General features: G+C 42.5%; 1 protein-coding gene across 6 annotated transcripts in view; it reads left to right on the top strand.

Moving 5' to 3' along the window:
• Nucleotides 1-14,536, top strand: part of PPP1R12A (protein phosphatase 1 regulatory subunit 12A) — a 213,420-nt gene that overhangs the window by 17,636 nt on the left and 181,248 nt on the right. For 3 of the 6 annotated variants that reach the window (XM_039497687.1, XM_039497696.1, XM_039497683.1), the window contains exon 2: nt 404-1,263. The exons of the other annotated variants lie outside the window; for them this stretch is intronic. The gene's annotated coding sequence lies outside the window, so the exon portion shown is untranslated. The remainder of the gene's footprint in view (nt 1-403; nt 1,264-14,536) is intronic. 6 annotated transcript variants of the gene reach the window in all.

The raw sequence follows: 14,536 nt of genomic DNA on the forward strand, positions 1-14,536 counted from the left end.
GCACTACTTCAGTATGTGTTTTACAGCCTAAAATTTTCAATATAAGTAAGTAGGGTGTGGGTGGGGATGGGAGATTAAATTCTGTAGGAACTAATGGTGTGGACTCCTCAGACCCCAGAAGAACTTGTTACAAATATTGTATAGCAATTTTAAAATGTATGTAAATATTGGTAGCTGATGTTAAAATCTTAACTCTTACAAAATTTATACTTTTTTTTAGCCAAATTTAAGCTTTTTTTATACTTTATGTAATGTCAGGAATAAACATGCGGCCTAAATTCTGCTCTTGTGTATATCCACTTGGTTCCTAGTAAACCTGGATGAAAAGCCCCACATCCAAGTAGAAAGTATAGCTCTAAATCAGAGTGTTTGCATAACTGTTGTGACTTATTTTATATTACAGTAGAAAATCAGGACCCCGTTGTACAGTGTACCCACATAGCAAGAGACTGTCCCTATGTGGAAGAACTATGCTATAAATAGACAAGACAGACGAATAGTATGGTGTGGAGGAAGGAAAGAGGCACATAGAAATGAAATGACTTTGCCGAGGAGACACCACAGATCAGTGGCAAAGCTGGTAGTAGAACCTAGACCTCATGAAACCTAATAAATCACCAAAACCAGTGAACCATGCTATACTTCTAACTACTAAAGAGAGATCTTTTTTAACTGCTGTAGAAATTCAGAATTATTTTTTTTTGTTTTGTTTATGCCTCCATTCAGCCAATGACTCAAGAAAATCTGCCACCCACACTGGAACCCATATGGGGTACCGTGAAACAATTACAAGTCATACTCGATGGGAACCACGTCCTGAAAGAGATCTTTCCTGAACCCCTTCTTCTTGCCTTCAAACACTCCTCCTCACCCCCGCACCTTGCCAAGCTTATCAGATGCAAGTTCTCCACAGACCAGGGCTCACCAACTCCAAATGGCACAAGACTCAGCCATAACAGACACAAAACCTGCAGACCTATCTACAGTGCTACGACGATCAGTGCTCTCCAACCTTCCTAGATCCATGGCTCCTACACATGCCTATCATAATATGGGGTATGTCTCATACAGTGCGTTAAATGCCCCGATAACAACTATGTGGGTGAAACCAGACAATCACTGTGTTCTCAAATGAACTCTCACAGAAAAATAAGACACAGATGCAATATTAGCTGTGGGCAAACACTTATCACAAAATAATCAGTCTGTATCTGACCTCTCAGTCCTTGTCCTTAAAGGAAACCTGAATAACACCATCCAAAGGTGAGCCTGGAACTTTAAACTCATAACTTTGCTAGATGCTAAAATTCATGGTCTTGATAAGGACACTGGATTCATGGCTTATTACAATAATCTATAACCCACTAACCCTCTCTTTTGGCCTGCCTCTTGGGGGCCACTTCACCTTGAACGGTCTCTTCTTAGACTATGTTAACTACTTATGCTAAACAATCTGTTCCACCTTGTACTCAGTGTCACAGCTAAATACCTTTCCTGAACCTGAAAAAGAGCTCTGTGTAGCTCAAAAGCTCCGTTCACCGACAGAAGTTGATAAAATATATTACATCACCTACCTTGTGTCTCAAGAAAATTTTGACAGCTGTCAGCATTTCATGGCTCTTGAGTTCCTAGCACAGAACTTAAAATGTGAAGGCATAAATTATGTCTCTAGAACATCCATTTCAACTCCCTACTTTAGACAGGTGATTGAGTGTGAAGAATCTGTTCCTGTAAAGCCAAGCAAATGTTAATTTTTTTTTAAATTTAGTATAATTGTGGAATACAGATCAACATCCTTGCTGAACTCTGGACATCCCAGTTGAACTGTGTTCTCACTGGTTTGGTATTGGATTCACTCAGGTTCATTGGTCACAGACTGTTAAGAGTTGATTTCTAAAGACATTTAACCTAGAATTGTTCCAGGTCTTGAACATATCAACCAAAGGTCCCAATGACCTTTGATTCAGATGACAGGACTTAAACTTGGGTTCAGTGTAATAAAACATAGTTTGAAAGTAGTTGAGCTGAATACTGTGCTATCAGCTTCTTTAAATCACAAAAAGCAATAGTCTCAGGGAAGAAATTGTAACCATCTAAGCAAGTTTTCACATGACATTTTAGTCCCACAATAAACAAAACCAAAGCCAGCTTAGAAGAGGATACTGAGTGACGGGTAATCTGTTTTCTTCTAGTTTACATATGCCAGAGTAAGGTAATAATTATGCGCTTAGCCCATTGGGAAGGAGTAATCTGAGAATAAGAGAGATTAGAGAAAGATGTGCATCTCCTATGTCTTTGGAGTGAGAGAGGGGGTGTGTGTGGTGGTGGTGGGGGAGAAGCAATAGTAAAAATGGGAAGGCAGACAAAATCAAAAGGCTTTCAGAATTGCCTTGTCAGTTCTTAGGCCCTGTGTTAAAAATTTAATTTGCTGCCTAAAATAGATGTCACAATCACCAGTTTGGTAAATAATTCACTCATTCATAAAACAAGGTCCTGCCTGAATTACTCACCAGTTAGTGAAGAGGTGGGCCACATCCGGCCTGTGGGACCCTCCTGCCCGGCCCCTGAGCTCCTGGCTCAGGAGGCTAGCCCCCGCCCCTCCCCTGCTGTTCTCCCTCCCCCGCAGCCTCAGCTTGCTCCACCGCCAGTGCAATGCTCTGGGCAGCGCAGAGTTCCTGGGACAGCGCAGCTGCAGAGCCCGGCCTGACCTGGTGCTCTGTGCTGTGCGGTGGCGATGGCATGGCTGTAGCTCCAGCCAGCCACCGGTGCTCCAGCCAGCGTGGTAAGGGGGCAGGGTGGGGGGAGAGGGTGGATAGAGGGCAGGGGAGTTCGAGGGATGGGCAGAGGGCGGGGGATGTGAATAGGGGTCAGAGGGCAGGGAATAGGGGGTTGAATGGGGGCAGGGGTTCTGGGGGGCAGTCAGGAATGAGAGGAGGGGTTGGATGGGGCGGTGGGGGGGCATTCAGGGGCAGGGGTTGCGGTAGCAGTTGGGACAGAGAGAAGGGGTGGTTGGATGGGGCAGGAGTTCTGGGGGGGCCGTCAGGAATGAGGGGAGGAGTGGATGGGCTGGTGGGGGGCAGTCAGGAGCAGGGGTTCTGGGGGCAATCAGGGGACAGAGAGAAGGGGTGGTTCGATGGGGCAGGGGGCATCAGGAATGAGAGGAGAGGTTGGATGGGGTGGGGTGGCGGGGGTTCTGGGAGCGGTCAGGGGACAGGGACTGTGGGGGTGGATGGGGCAGGGGTCCCGGAGAGGAGAGCTCTCAGGGAACGGGGGGGTTGATGGTGTAAGACTCCTGGAGTGGGGGTTGGGCCACGAACCCCTCCCTTACCCAGCCCTCCATACAATTTCCAAAACTCGATGCGGCCCTCAGGCCAAAAAGTTTGCCCGCCCCTGTGTTAGTGAGTGAAATGTATTGCAGTGTGCTGAAATTGACACAATTGAAGACTTAAGAATCCTCTGACTACTTTTCCCTTGCTGTTCTCTTTGAGCAGATAATCTGAGGTGGTCTAATTAAAACTGAGGACCTCAAGTCATGCTTCTCAAGTTTTCCTTAGCTGTCTTTGTCTCTAGGCTTCTTTTTTCGCTTGACAAGTAATGCTATTGCAAGGTAGCACTTACCATCAGATTGTTCAGCTCGAACATGTTTTTCATGACCTGAGCCACATTGTGAGAGACTGTAGACCAGGGGTCGGCAACTTTTCAGCAGTGGTGTGCCGACTCTTCATTTATTCACTCTGATTTAAGGTCTCGCGTGCCAGTAATACATTTTAATGTTTTTAGAAGGTCTCTTTCTATAAGTCTATAATATAGAATTAAACTATTGTTGTATGTAAAGTAAATAAGGTTTTTAAAATGTTTAAGAAACTTCATTTAAAATTAAATTAAAATGCAGAGCCCTCCCCCATACTGGTGGCCAGGACCCAGGCAGTGTGAGTGCCACTGAAAATCAGCTCGTGTGCCGCCTTTGGCACGTGTGCCATAGGTTGCCTACCCCTGCTGTAGACTGTTCCAGGAGCTCCTGGATAGAGCAATATTCAAGACAAAGGATGAGAGAAGAGAAGTGTCCTCCATCGAGTACAAATGACTTGCAACAAAATGTCAGTAGCTTTTTTGCTCTCTCATATTGCTCATCAACCAGTATCCACAGATGCTGGGTAGAAGAGTTTAATATGAGATCTTTAAGTTTTAACTCTATAAAGAGCGCTTAACTCCTTTCACCATATATTGGAGGAGCTGGAACCTTTTCAAAGAAAGGGGATGTGGGGTGGAGGGAGAAAGGACACAGCAGCAGTCACTTTCAGCTTCCATCCCAATGGGCTGTGATTACTTATAAAACAGCAATGGCTAGTCCATGGAATTTTGTGGCTAGACCATTGACTTTACGCATGGAAGTAGCCTTAGATAGAGAGATCATACTCCATCTATCTAAGATCATCTTTGCTTATGAAGAACTATTTGGGCTGAACGTGGAAGCCTGTGCAGGAAGTCACTGTAATTGGAGATGTAGTAGAATATGCTCCTTATTACTCAATAAGCAGAGCAGACCTGTTTTTGGCAGATATAGCTTCCGAGTGGTCTTAAAAAATGCCACCCCTTCACCCAAGTCAATCAGTAAGCTAGTCTAGCTTTGGAAATACTCATTACCCAAGTATTTCTGCATTTATCCAGGCCCACCATTAAGTTTATTGTCTCCGCTGCAGCTCCAAGAGGCAGGCCCAGCCCTGACAGCCACAGGAGACTTAGCTCCTCTTTTTGGGAAAATATCCCAGTTATGTTCCAGCTTTAGGAGAATCTACATTCTGATTTACAAAAGATTAAAAAAGGTGGTGTCACCTTTTGCTTCTCTGTGATGTATGAAGACCTAGAAATTTAGTTTTTCCAAAAATATTCCCTTTGCTTGATAGTTTATATTAGACCTGTGGTTTTTGACATGTGATCTGTGGACCCCTGGGGTCCACAGACTGTGATTTCCAAAGGGGTCTGCATTTCCATGTGAAATATTTTTAGAGGTCTGCAAATGAAAACGGTTGAAAACCACTGTATTAGACATACCTAAGTCTTGTTTTGCTGGAGAACCTGCTAGACATCTCTCAGCACATTTAATGTATGCGCTTATACCTTAGTTGCAGGGCAGCAACATTGCATCTTTAATATTCTGGCGAAAGTCTTTGTTAAAGTTAAGTATTAGAATGAGACAAGCTTGACAGCTGACTTGAAGAAAAGTCTCTTCCCCTCAAATCACTCGGACTGATAGGAACTTGCCGTTCCTAAGGCCTCTGGACCAGAATGGTGAAGCCATTGGTCTCTTCTTGTATTTTTCACAGTGTTTTGGATATCACAGGAAAGGCATGGAGAAGAGATACTGGCCAGAAGTGGATCAGCATATCCATTAAGTTCTCCCACTCTGCATTGATTTCCATGAATGAAAAAACCAGTGGTGGGTTCTCTCGCCTACTTGCTAAAAGTTGTTCCACATCAATAACTCAAGTTCTTGCATCACAGTGGAACATGAACTCAGAGAGATGCTATTCAGAAGTGTCTGCCAGTTGCTTGCTCAGCTAACCTATCTCTACTAGTTCACTTTTACACAGGACTTGAACCAAAGCCAGATTTCTCTACCTTCTCCCCCTCCCCCCCCAAAAAAAAAGTTTTGTTGTGCAGCATCAGCCTCCTCACCCAGCTGCTTTTCATAAATAAGCTATTGTGTTGATCACCATTGTAGTCATAGGTTGAGTACACAACAGGAACAGAATGAAAGATGGCTGATAGTACAGTCTTGAGTTCCTTCTTTCTCTTCTAGCAGACAAACCTGATAATGCAGATATCTATCTCAAATCTGCTAGCTTGCAAAGAAAGTTATGGCAGTTCATTGCATCAAGTTGTCTAAAAATTGTGTAAGTAAAGTTGTGAATACAGGACAACCAAATTTAGTTGTCAGTTTTAGGAGCCCATGAACACTGTTGGCCAGCTGAACATGAGCGTGTTTTTAGCACAAACAGGTTTAGTCAGTTTTTTATACAAGACTAAGTACTGGAAAAACAATGAGTAAAACAAAAGGAAGTATTTCTTCACACAGTGCACAATCAACCTGTGGAACTCTTTGCCAGAGGATGTTGTGAAGGCCAAGACTATAACAGGGTTCAAAAAAGAACTAGATAAATTGATGGAGGATATGTCCATCAATGGCTATTAGCCAGGATGTGCAGGGATGGTGTCCCTAGCCTCTGTTTACCAGAAGCTGGGAATGGGAGACAGGGAATGGATCTCTTGATGATTACCTGTTCTGTTTATTCCCTCTGGGGCACCTGTCACTGACCACTGTTGGAAGACAGGATACAGGGCTAGATGGACCGTTGGTTTGACCCAGTATTGCCGTTCTTGTGTTATTATGTTAATACTTAGCCATACCAGCAGATTGTTACTGGCACCAGCACTGCATGACTGCACTATCTGAGAAGTACCATATAGCACATGCTTTCCTAATCAGTTCTGAATTTGTATTAACTCTAAGAGCTCCCACACAGTTTGTCATCCCCATGAATTGGATCGTTTGAAGAGACATGTTGACTTTTCTGGAATCACTGGAGAAACATATTTAATAATTTTAACTGTAACTGTAGGATCTTTATGACTTTGGTCTTGAAGGGACACCTGGTGTGATGCTTTGCTAATGTCTGTTTCATGGGTGGTTTTTCCTTGAGTCAACTGTGTGTTCCTAGAGTTCATAAAGTAACAGCTGGGAAGTAGAGGCAATTTATTCTCAGTGAAGGGCTCAGACACCTGCTGGACCAGAGGAGAAGCAAAACTTCAGGGCTCAGTGTCTGCAAAATCTGTTTTTTTTTTGCCTTTGCCTGAGTAACCTTTGAGTGTCCTGGTGATTGCGGGGAATGCATAAAGTTCTGTTGTAGTTGGGGCTGACGTAAGGCCTGTGTGCTCCATGCTTTAAAAACTATGGACTTTTGGTTGTTCCTAAAACAGAATTCTGCGTTTTTGGCCGTGGAAACCACCATTTTTGCTGCAGAGAGATGCCTGACACTCCTTCCTGTCCTGTCAGGACCTGGCTGGTCTCTTTGTTCTCCAGGTTACAAAGGAGAGTTGACTGGATTTGTATCTCATACTCCTGATCTGTCCATAAAAGGATAGAAGTGAACCGCAGAGGAACCTTTCTTTCTTCATCTTGCCCAGAGCACACTCAAGTATTATCCTGGGTTTTCTAAAGCTTGTGGTTTTTCCTTGAGCTGCTACAAGCCCCATCTTTCCTGGCTGAACATGAGCTGGTTGGGTTGGTTAAACGCTGACAAATCTTCACTAATAGTTGCTGACAAATGTATGAGAATGGGCATATCTTTAGAAATCTATCTGGGAAGAACAGACTAGCCAGCTTCAATAACTCGCTTGCCTGTCTGAGACTCATCCCTTTTCTGGGCAAAGCTAGCCACAAGCCACCAGGGTCATTTCAAATTCTCTCCTTTCCAAGAAGCAGCATGTGGCAGACATTGATTCCTGGATAGGGTAAATGAGGGAGAATAGCAGTAGGAATGGAGGTGGAGGGAACCCAGTTGAAATGGGCCTGTATGGGACTCCGGGAATCCCTACAATGAGAGAATTTGGTTGGCAGTGTTCCTCAGTTTCTTTGCAAAGAATCAATGTTATGTTTGCAACTCTCTTTTATTCTGGCTTTTTTTTGTTTAAACAGATGTTAAATTAAAATTGCTGCAGAATGTCCATCATGCCAGGGTGTTCAAAGGGCAGCTTCTGAGCCCCATGAGCGCTTGATATTAAGGCCCAGTGCGTTACGCAGCAAAGACATTTCCTTCCAGTTGCCACAAGTCAGTTTAATATCCCGTTCTACACTGGGGGACATGTAGCCATGTCTGTGGGTGTGAGTAGGCGCCTCAGAAGGGGACTCAAATGGATTTTTTAACAATGTAAAGAATAGTTTGCAAGAGTAGGTGCATACTCAGTGTAGGAACTTTCTGCAGGTTAGGCATTTCCCTGAATGTGGAAATTCTAAGGGATTCCCTGAACAATTCTTCCAGGAATTGTGCTCATGAGTACAGGTGCTTAAAAGGGAAGGCTTCTCTATTCAATCTTTATTTTTTCTTTTCTTCCCACCCCTTAAAGCCATTTTATCTCTGCTGTCCTGTAGCAGAGCTTATTAACATAGGAGGAAACCCTTTTTTGATGCACTTGAAGAAATCCGCAGCTGTGGGTGTCTAATGTCTTGGAGGGCCTATGTTCCATCAGAGCTTAGGATCCCTTTAGAGCAGGTGCCTCTTTCACACGGCATTGCTTGCTTTTTCTTCAGTGTTTTTTCTTCTTTTTTTTGGCTTGTTCTCTTCTTCCTCCTCCCTCCCCTTGCAAAAATTATATCTAAGTAAGCCACTTGAATAGCATGAGTTTCTATTCCTAGAAAAGAAAAGGTGAGGTTTTCAGTAACTTTTCTGCTTTATCCTATTGTACAGAAGGTCTGTCATCTATTACAATAGCACCAGATGTCCCAATATGAATGGTGCCCTCCTTGTGCTAGTTGCTATACAAACCTATGAGGATGTCGTTCCTACTCAGCGGAGCTTCCAAAAGAAGACTGTGAAGCAGTTGAAGAGAGAGGAATACAATCATACATACAATTGCAATTATTTTCCTAACTATTTCTAACTTTCCTCCAACTAGTAATTGGCTGACTTCTTATAGGATCATCTAAACTTCTCTGTACAGACCCCCAGAAATTGATAGGCACCTTATAAATATTACAATATATAAATTGTGGAGCACTGTGACATTTGCCAGCATTTCTGCTGTCCAACAGTTTGATCAGTTGAATCTTTGCAGAAAAAACTTGTCAGAACCTATGAAATGTAAAATTGTGCTTACAGACTTACTTAAAATTTTGAGCAAAATATTAGATTAAATAGAATAACAAAAACATGTCTTTACTGTAAACCACTGTAAGTAGTGAATTGTTTGTGGAAGATGAATTAATACATCAGTGAATTAACCCAATAACCTCTGCTTTTATCGGTCTCACCTTTTTCTTTCTGAGGCCCTCCAATATGCTGTGAAAACTCCAGGGGTTGTGGGGGGGCAGGGAGATGGTGGCTCAGGGCTTCAGCCAAAAAGCATTAAAAGAACAAAATTTGAAAAGTCTTACTGTTCAATGAAGTTTTATTTGTAACAGAGTACAGTAGAAAGGAAACTATTTAAGATCTACACAGCCTCCCTAGTTTTCATTTGTCCTATAAATCCAGTAGATAATGATCCCTATTTAAAGAACTGTGGCTATAATGCATTGATTATTTACCTCTGAATTAAAATGTATAGGAATGTAAAGTGACTATCATTGCATATAGTTTTGTGGCAAACAAAACTACCATTTAAATTGGTATCCTTATCCTGTTTTGGAAAAATAGATGATTATAGGATAAACAGAAGGCCATAACTTTTTTGCTGAAACAAAAAATTGAAAAGTATTAAAAGAAAAGCAGTTTTTAATCTCATTGTAACCATGGTCCTGTAAACGTAGACATTCTAAACATACTTGGAGTGAAGGCATCCAATAAAAACAAACCTGTCTCTAGTAATGGAAAAACTTATTCAATGCAAGGCAAGAGTAGAAGCTAGCAGAAAGACAGTTAAACAATCTTATCCTTAACACGGATATGAAAATTAAGCATTTTATGACTTGTTCTCATGTATGTTGGCTGAAGACAGTTCCATTCTGTTGGCTTCCTCCCCAGACAAACACCTGAGCACATTGTATCTTGGCACTGCATAATTTTAAACAAACAGTATAAAGTTGTGGTTCTTGCCAATTTTGCCAAGTGATGGGCTTTATGCTTTTATAAGTACTTTGAGAATTTATCACTTTATTTTCAAAGCTCCTTTCAAAATTTAAATGGAAAATCAAATTATAGAATCACAGAATTGGAAGGGACCTTGAGAGGCCATCTAGTGCAGTGCTCTGCATTCATGGCAGGACTAAGTATCTAGACCATCCCTGACAGGTGTTTGTCCAACCTGCTCTTAAAAATCCCCAATGATGGAGATTCCACAATCTTCCTAGGCAATTTATTCCAGTGCTTAACCACTCTGACAGGAAGTTTTTCCTAATGTCCAAAAGATTATCTAATGAGCAACAAAGTCACTTTTAGAATAGATGTCCTGTTGTGTTGTGGAACATTGCCACTTGCAGAAAAAAGATTTATCTGACACTAACAAGCTCTCTAAATAGCATTATTTCTCTGGTTTCTGGCTATATTTTGGCATGAGGGAGAGGCTTCTGACAACATTAATATACACAGAAGGGACTGTGACTAATAATCTTAGCTTGTCTACATGGCGGTTTAGTGCATGCAAGCCAGGGTGTCAATTTACAGTGCACTGTGTCACCATGTGGACCCTGCTACTACACACTAAAAGTTCCATAGTGCACTTTGACATATTCCTAATTCAGTAGTAGGGTGCATGTGGCCAGCTAGTGCACTGTAGATTAACCCTGGCTTGTGTGCACTAAATCACCATGTAGACAAGCCCTTAGTCTTCAAATTTCAGTAGTTTAAGATATGTAGATGAGCTATATGTTTTAATGTAAATGAATGAGTAAACGAAAGTCGGGATAGAATAACTAAAGAATACACTAGTGTCTTGGTGTGCGACAGGACTGTAACTTGTGATAAAATTTGACTGTAAATTCCAAATCTTCAGTTTAAGACTTCAGAATAAATCAAGTTATCTTCCTACATACAAAATCTTGCGGGTTTTTTTGCACGGTACCCTGTTACGTATTCACATGACAAACTTAGATGCATAACACCTTGCATAAAACTATATTTAAAATATTTTTGGCTAGCTTATGGAAAGCACTAACTTTGCTTCCACTTATGTTGAAAACAAAACAATCAATTCCACTTGTAGACTTTTTTGCCTTTGGTGTCCTGATCAGGAGTCTCGTGTGGGTGGGTGGGTGTGGTGGGGGTGGTTGTTCCAAACAGGGGCCATGACTTCAGGAGAGCATATATAGGGATGTTTCTCTGAATTGTGGCCAAGACTAGTAAACTATTTGTGAGGATTCTGTTTTTCCATAGATTTCTCTTCTACATTTTAAAATATTTTATTTAAGGTTCTTTGTTTTCCTTGACTGCCTATAAAATTCCAGCTGGTCTGTACTTTCTAGGTTGGCCTTGTTTTGTGCTAGTGTGGACAAAATTGAACTGTAACTAAACAACTAAAATTTCTCATGGTTTAGCAATTTAAACCATAGCCATATTTAGATTATCAACACTTTTCTGGCAGCCAATCCATGTGGAGATTGTAATTCCAGGAATTGTGTTGTGAGATAGGATTACTGACCTCCATTGCAATGTGAGGAACATTTTTTAAATTATTAGGATACATTTTTTTAGAAACCCTGTGTTTATTAGAACACACTAATCATGATCTTAAACTGAGGAATGGGAACTCACTCTTTCCCCTCCCCCTTTCCCATGTGCCCCAGCTTTCGTTGCTCACATGTGCTTACTAACTCTCTGTAGGTAGTTGCTCTCTAAGTATATTTGTTAAAGAACCATGAAATAACACTAATCTAGAATGGTAACCCCCATGCCTTAAATATATGACTGTTTAAATAAACACACATTCTGGCTAATGTCTTCTCATCCAGGGTATGGCTATTAGGCAGAGAAACTTGAAGAATCCAGGAGTGATCAGTATTTGTCTAGGTGGGAGTTAAAATGACTGAAGCCTTTTTCGAGCTCCTATTTAAGATGCCACAGATCACAAACTAACACAAGAACAAGTGGACATCAGGCCACCAGAAATAAAAAGCAAATTAAAAATGAATAACATACACATCTACATAGAGTGTGTGTGTGTTTTGGGGTGGGTGGGGGCACTCATTGTATATATCTGAGGCCAAGAATTTGGATTGTGTGTAGGAAGCTTCGTCGTGGTGGTGGTGGTAGAGATCCCTCTACACCAGAGATTCTCAATCTTTTTCTTTCTGAGGCCCCATTCCTCAACATGCTATAAAAACTCCATAGCCCACCTGTGCCACAACTGTTTTTCTGCATATAAAAGCCCCATGCCAAAGAGGCCTCCACAAAGCTACATTGCTCTGGCTTCAGCTTCAGCCCTGGATGGCAGAGCTCAGGAACCTGAGCTTCAGCCTCATGCGGTGGGGCTTCGGCTTTCTGTCCTGTGCCCCAGCAAGACTAATGCTGGCCCTGCTTGGACTCTTCCCCCCCCACCCGAAGCCTGCTTGAGGGCTCTGGACCCCTGATTAAGAACTGGGCTCTACACAAAGCACAATTGTTCATTTTGAGTATGGGCTAGGATCAATTTCAAAATGATAGGGAAAAGTATTAAACTATATATAGGCCACTGATGTCAAACTTGGGCCTTATGGTCTGGGTCTGGACTGCTTTATGTGACCTGTATGGCAAATTCAGATTCAGCGGAACCATAATTCTCACTTAGTCTTTTAGTCCTCATGGCTAGCCCTTCCAATTATAAACAGTTTTAAACTAATTAAATGTTATCTTTCATGTGCACACAGCCTGAATCAATGACTGAGTCCTTGTCGAAGTACACAAGTTGAACCAGTTTTAACTAAAAATCAATCGGCTAAAGCAGTGCAAACCTCTGTTTATGCTTAAATCTTTTTACACCAGGCTTATATCTACTTTACTTTAAATTGGATGTAAGCTAATTTTATATTCAGTAGTATTATGTTAATACAGACATAAGGTTACTTGGTACTGTCTCATCTCTTTTAAAAAAAGTGGCTACATTTAAGACTAACAGCCAGGAAATGTAGTCTTCCCTCACAACCTTAACTCTGCCCATGTGGAGATGGCAGTAGGCATTCTGAACATAGATGAGATCTGTGCTCAGCATGTTGCTCCTAATCAGACAATTGCTCCATCCCTCAGTATGGGATGTGCTTGCAGGTGGTTAATGTGTTTTACTCTTGCCTTCTGAAGCTGATGTTCCACCAGGGCTGTCAGTAAGAAAAGAAAACAAGCATTTCACCCATCAGAACAACCCCTTGCATATTCTTGGTATCCACCAGAATTCAACTTCTGCACTGGCATTAACATAGTCACAATGGCATGTACATGACGCCTGTCCTCTGCTGTACTGTTGTACTGGTGAGTACTAGCAGTGTGGTGTGTCACACCATTTTGTGGTGCAAAGTGTAATAAAGAGTAGCCAAAGATGACATCTCAGAGGGATTCCTCAAGACTGGATGAAAGTGGTGAGAAACTATGGAATTTCTTGACTAAAAAATAATGGTTGGATTTAGCTAGTTGTATCTGCTAGGCCATACCTAAACTCCTTTTTTTACTAGTCAAGGTGAGACCTTAAAAGTTCCCATACAGTGATCATTGCTCTCCTAACCCTGGGGAGGGGCACAGTCCTATAATTTTGCAGGCATAGATTGCACTCAAAATGTGGGGTGAGGAGATGTTACCTTACATATATATACTTCCATGTCTATAGAGGCTTGGGTTTAGCCACTCTGTGTTGTGGAAGGGCATGAAACAGTGGTGAACAGGCTTGTTTTTACTTAAGATGCAGTTAATTCCCTTCCACCACCATTTTGCAATGGTGAAGTGACATGACTGGCACAGAAAGACTTCCTGGTCACTCTCTGCCATGCTGCTACAGATCTGCCATCGTTGTGGCCTCTGGAAAAGAAGCAAACTGGTAGCCATGGAACTGTGAGGAGTTTGTGTACCAGCTGGAGGCAACAAAAGGAAGAGAGCCCCAGACTTGCTAAGCTGCCATCAGAAGTATAGAGCAAGGATGAACAACTTTAAGGTGGTAGGCCACAAACTCCAAACTACCCTTTGAGTCATACGTCATTAAGGTTGAGCCAGGTCACTGAGTCATACAGTCTTTTAGTAAAGCTGCTGCTGCCTCATACTGCTCTACTCAGTTCAGCTCTGCTTCCCCTTCCAAGTCTGTGCCATGCCACCCAGCTCCAGTTACTGCCTGCCCATTGGCTTATTGTTTGGGAGCTGAGAGCTAATCTGATTCTGGCCATGGCCCCCCAGCATGGGGTGAGAGCAAGGTACAACTTCACCAATAGGGAGGAGGTAACCAGAGCTGGGTGGTGTAGGTTGGAGCTGGAGCCTCTGTCAGTGGGGAGCCTGGTGTCTGGGCTCCCCATGTATCAGTCTGTGTCTGTGGTGGAGCAGCAGGAACGCATGAATCAGGTTGCAATGCCACTCAAATTTGGCCCAGCCTTCCCCTCCATCATGCTAGCAAGGAAGAGCTTTGTCATTACACCACCCAGCTCTGGTTAATGCCTGCCCATGGCCAAGGTAGGTTGGGCTAGCTATAATCAGATTGGCTTCCAATACGCACAGCCAATGGGAAGGCAATAAGCAGAGCCAGGTGGCGTAGGGCAAAGTCCCTCTGCTATGTGAGTGATGAAGACGTGGTTGGACCTAGGGTTGCCAGGCATCTGGATTTTGACTGGAACGCCTGGTTGAAAAGGGATCCTGATGGCTCTGGTCAGCACTGCTGACTG

Source organism: Mauremys reevesii, linkage group 1, assembly GCF_016161935.1.
Source record: "Mauremys reevesii isolate NIE-2019 linkage group 1, ASM1616193v1, whole genome shotgun sequence".
In the NCBI taxonomy this organism is placed as follows: domain Eukaryota; kingdom Metazoa; phylum Chordata; order Testudines; family Geoemydidae; genus Mauremys; species Mauremys reevesii.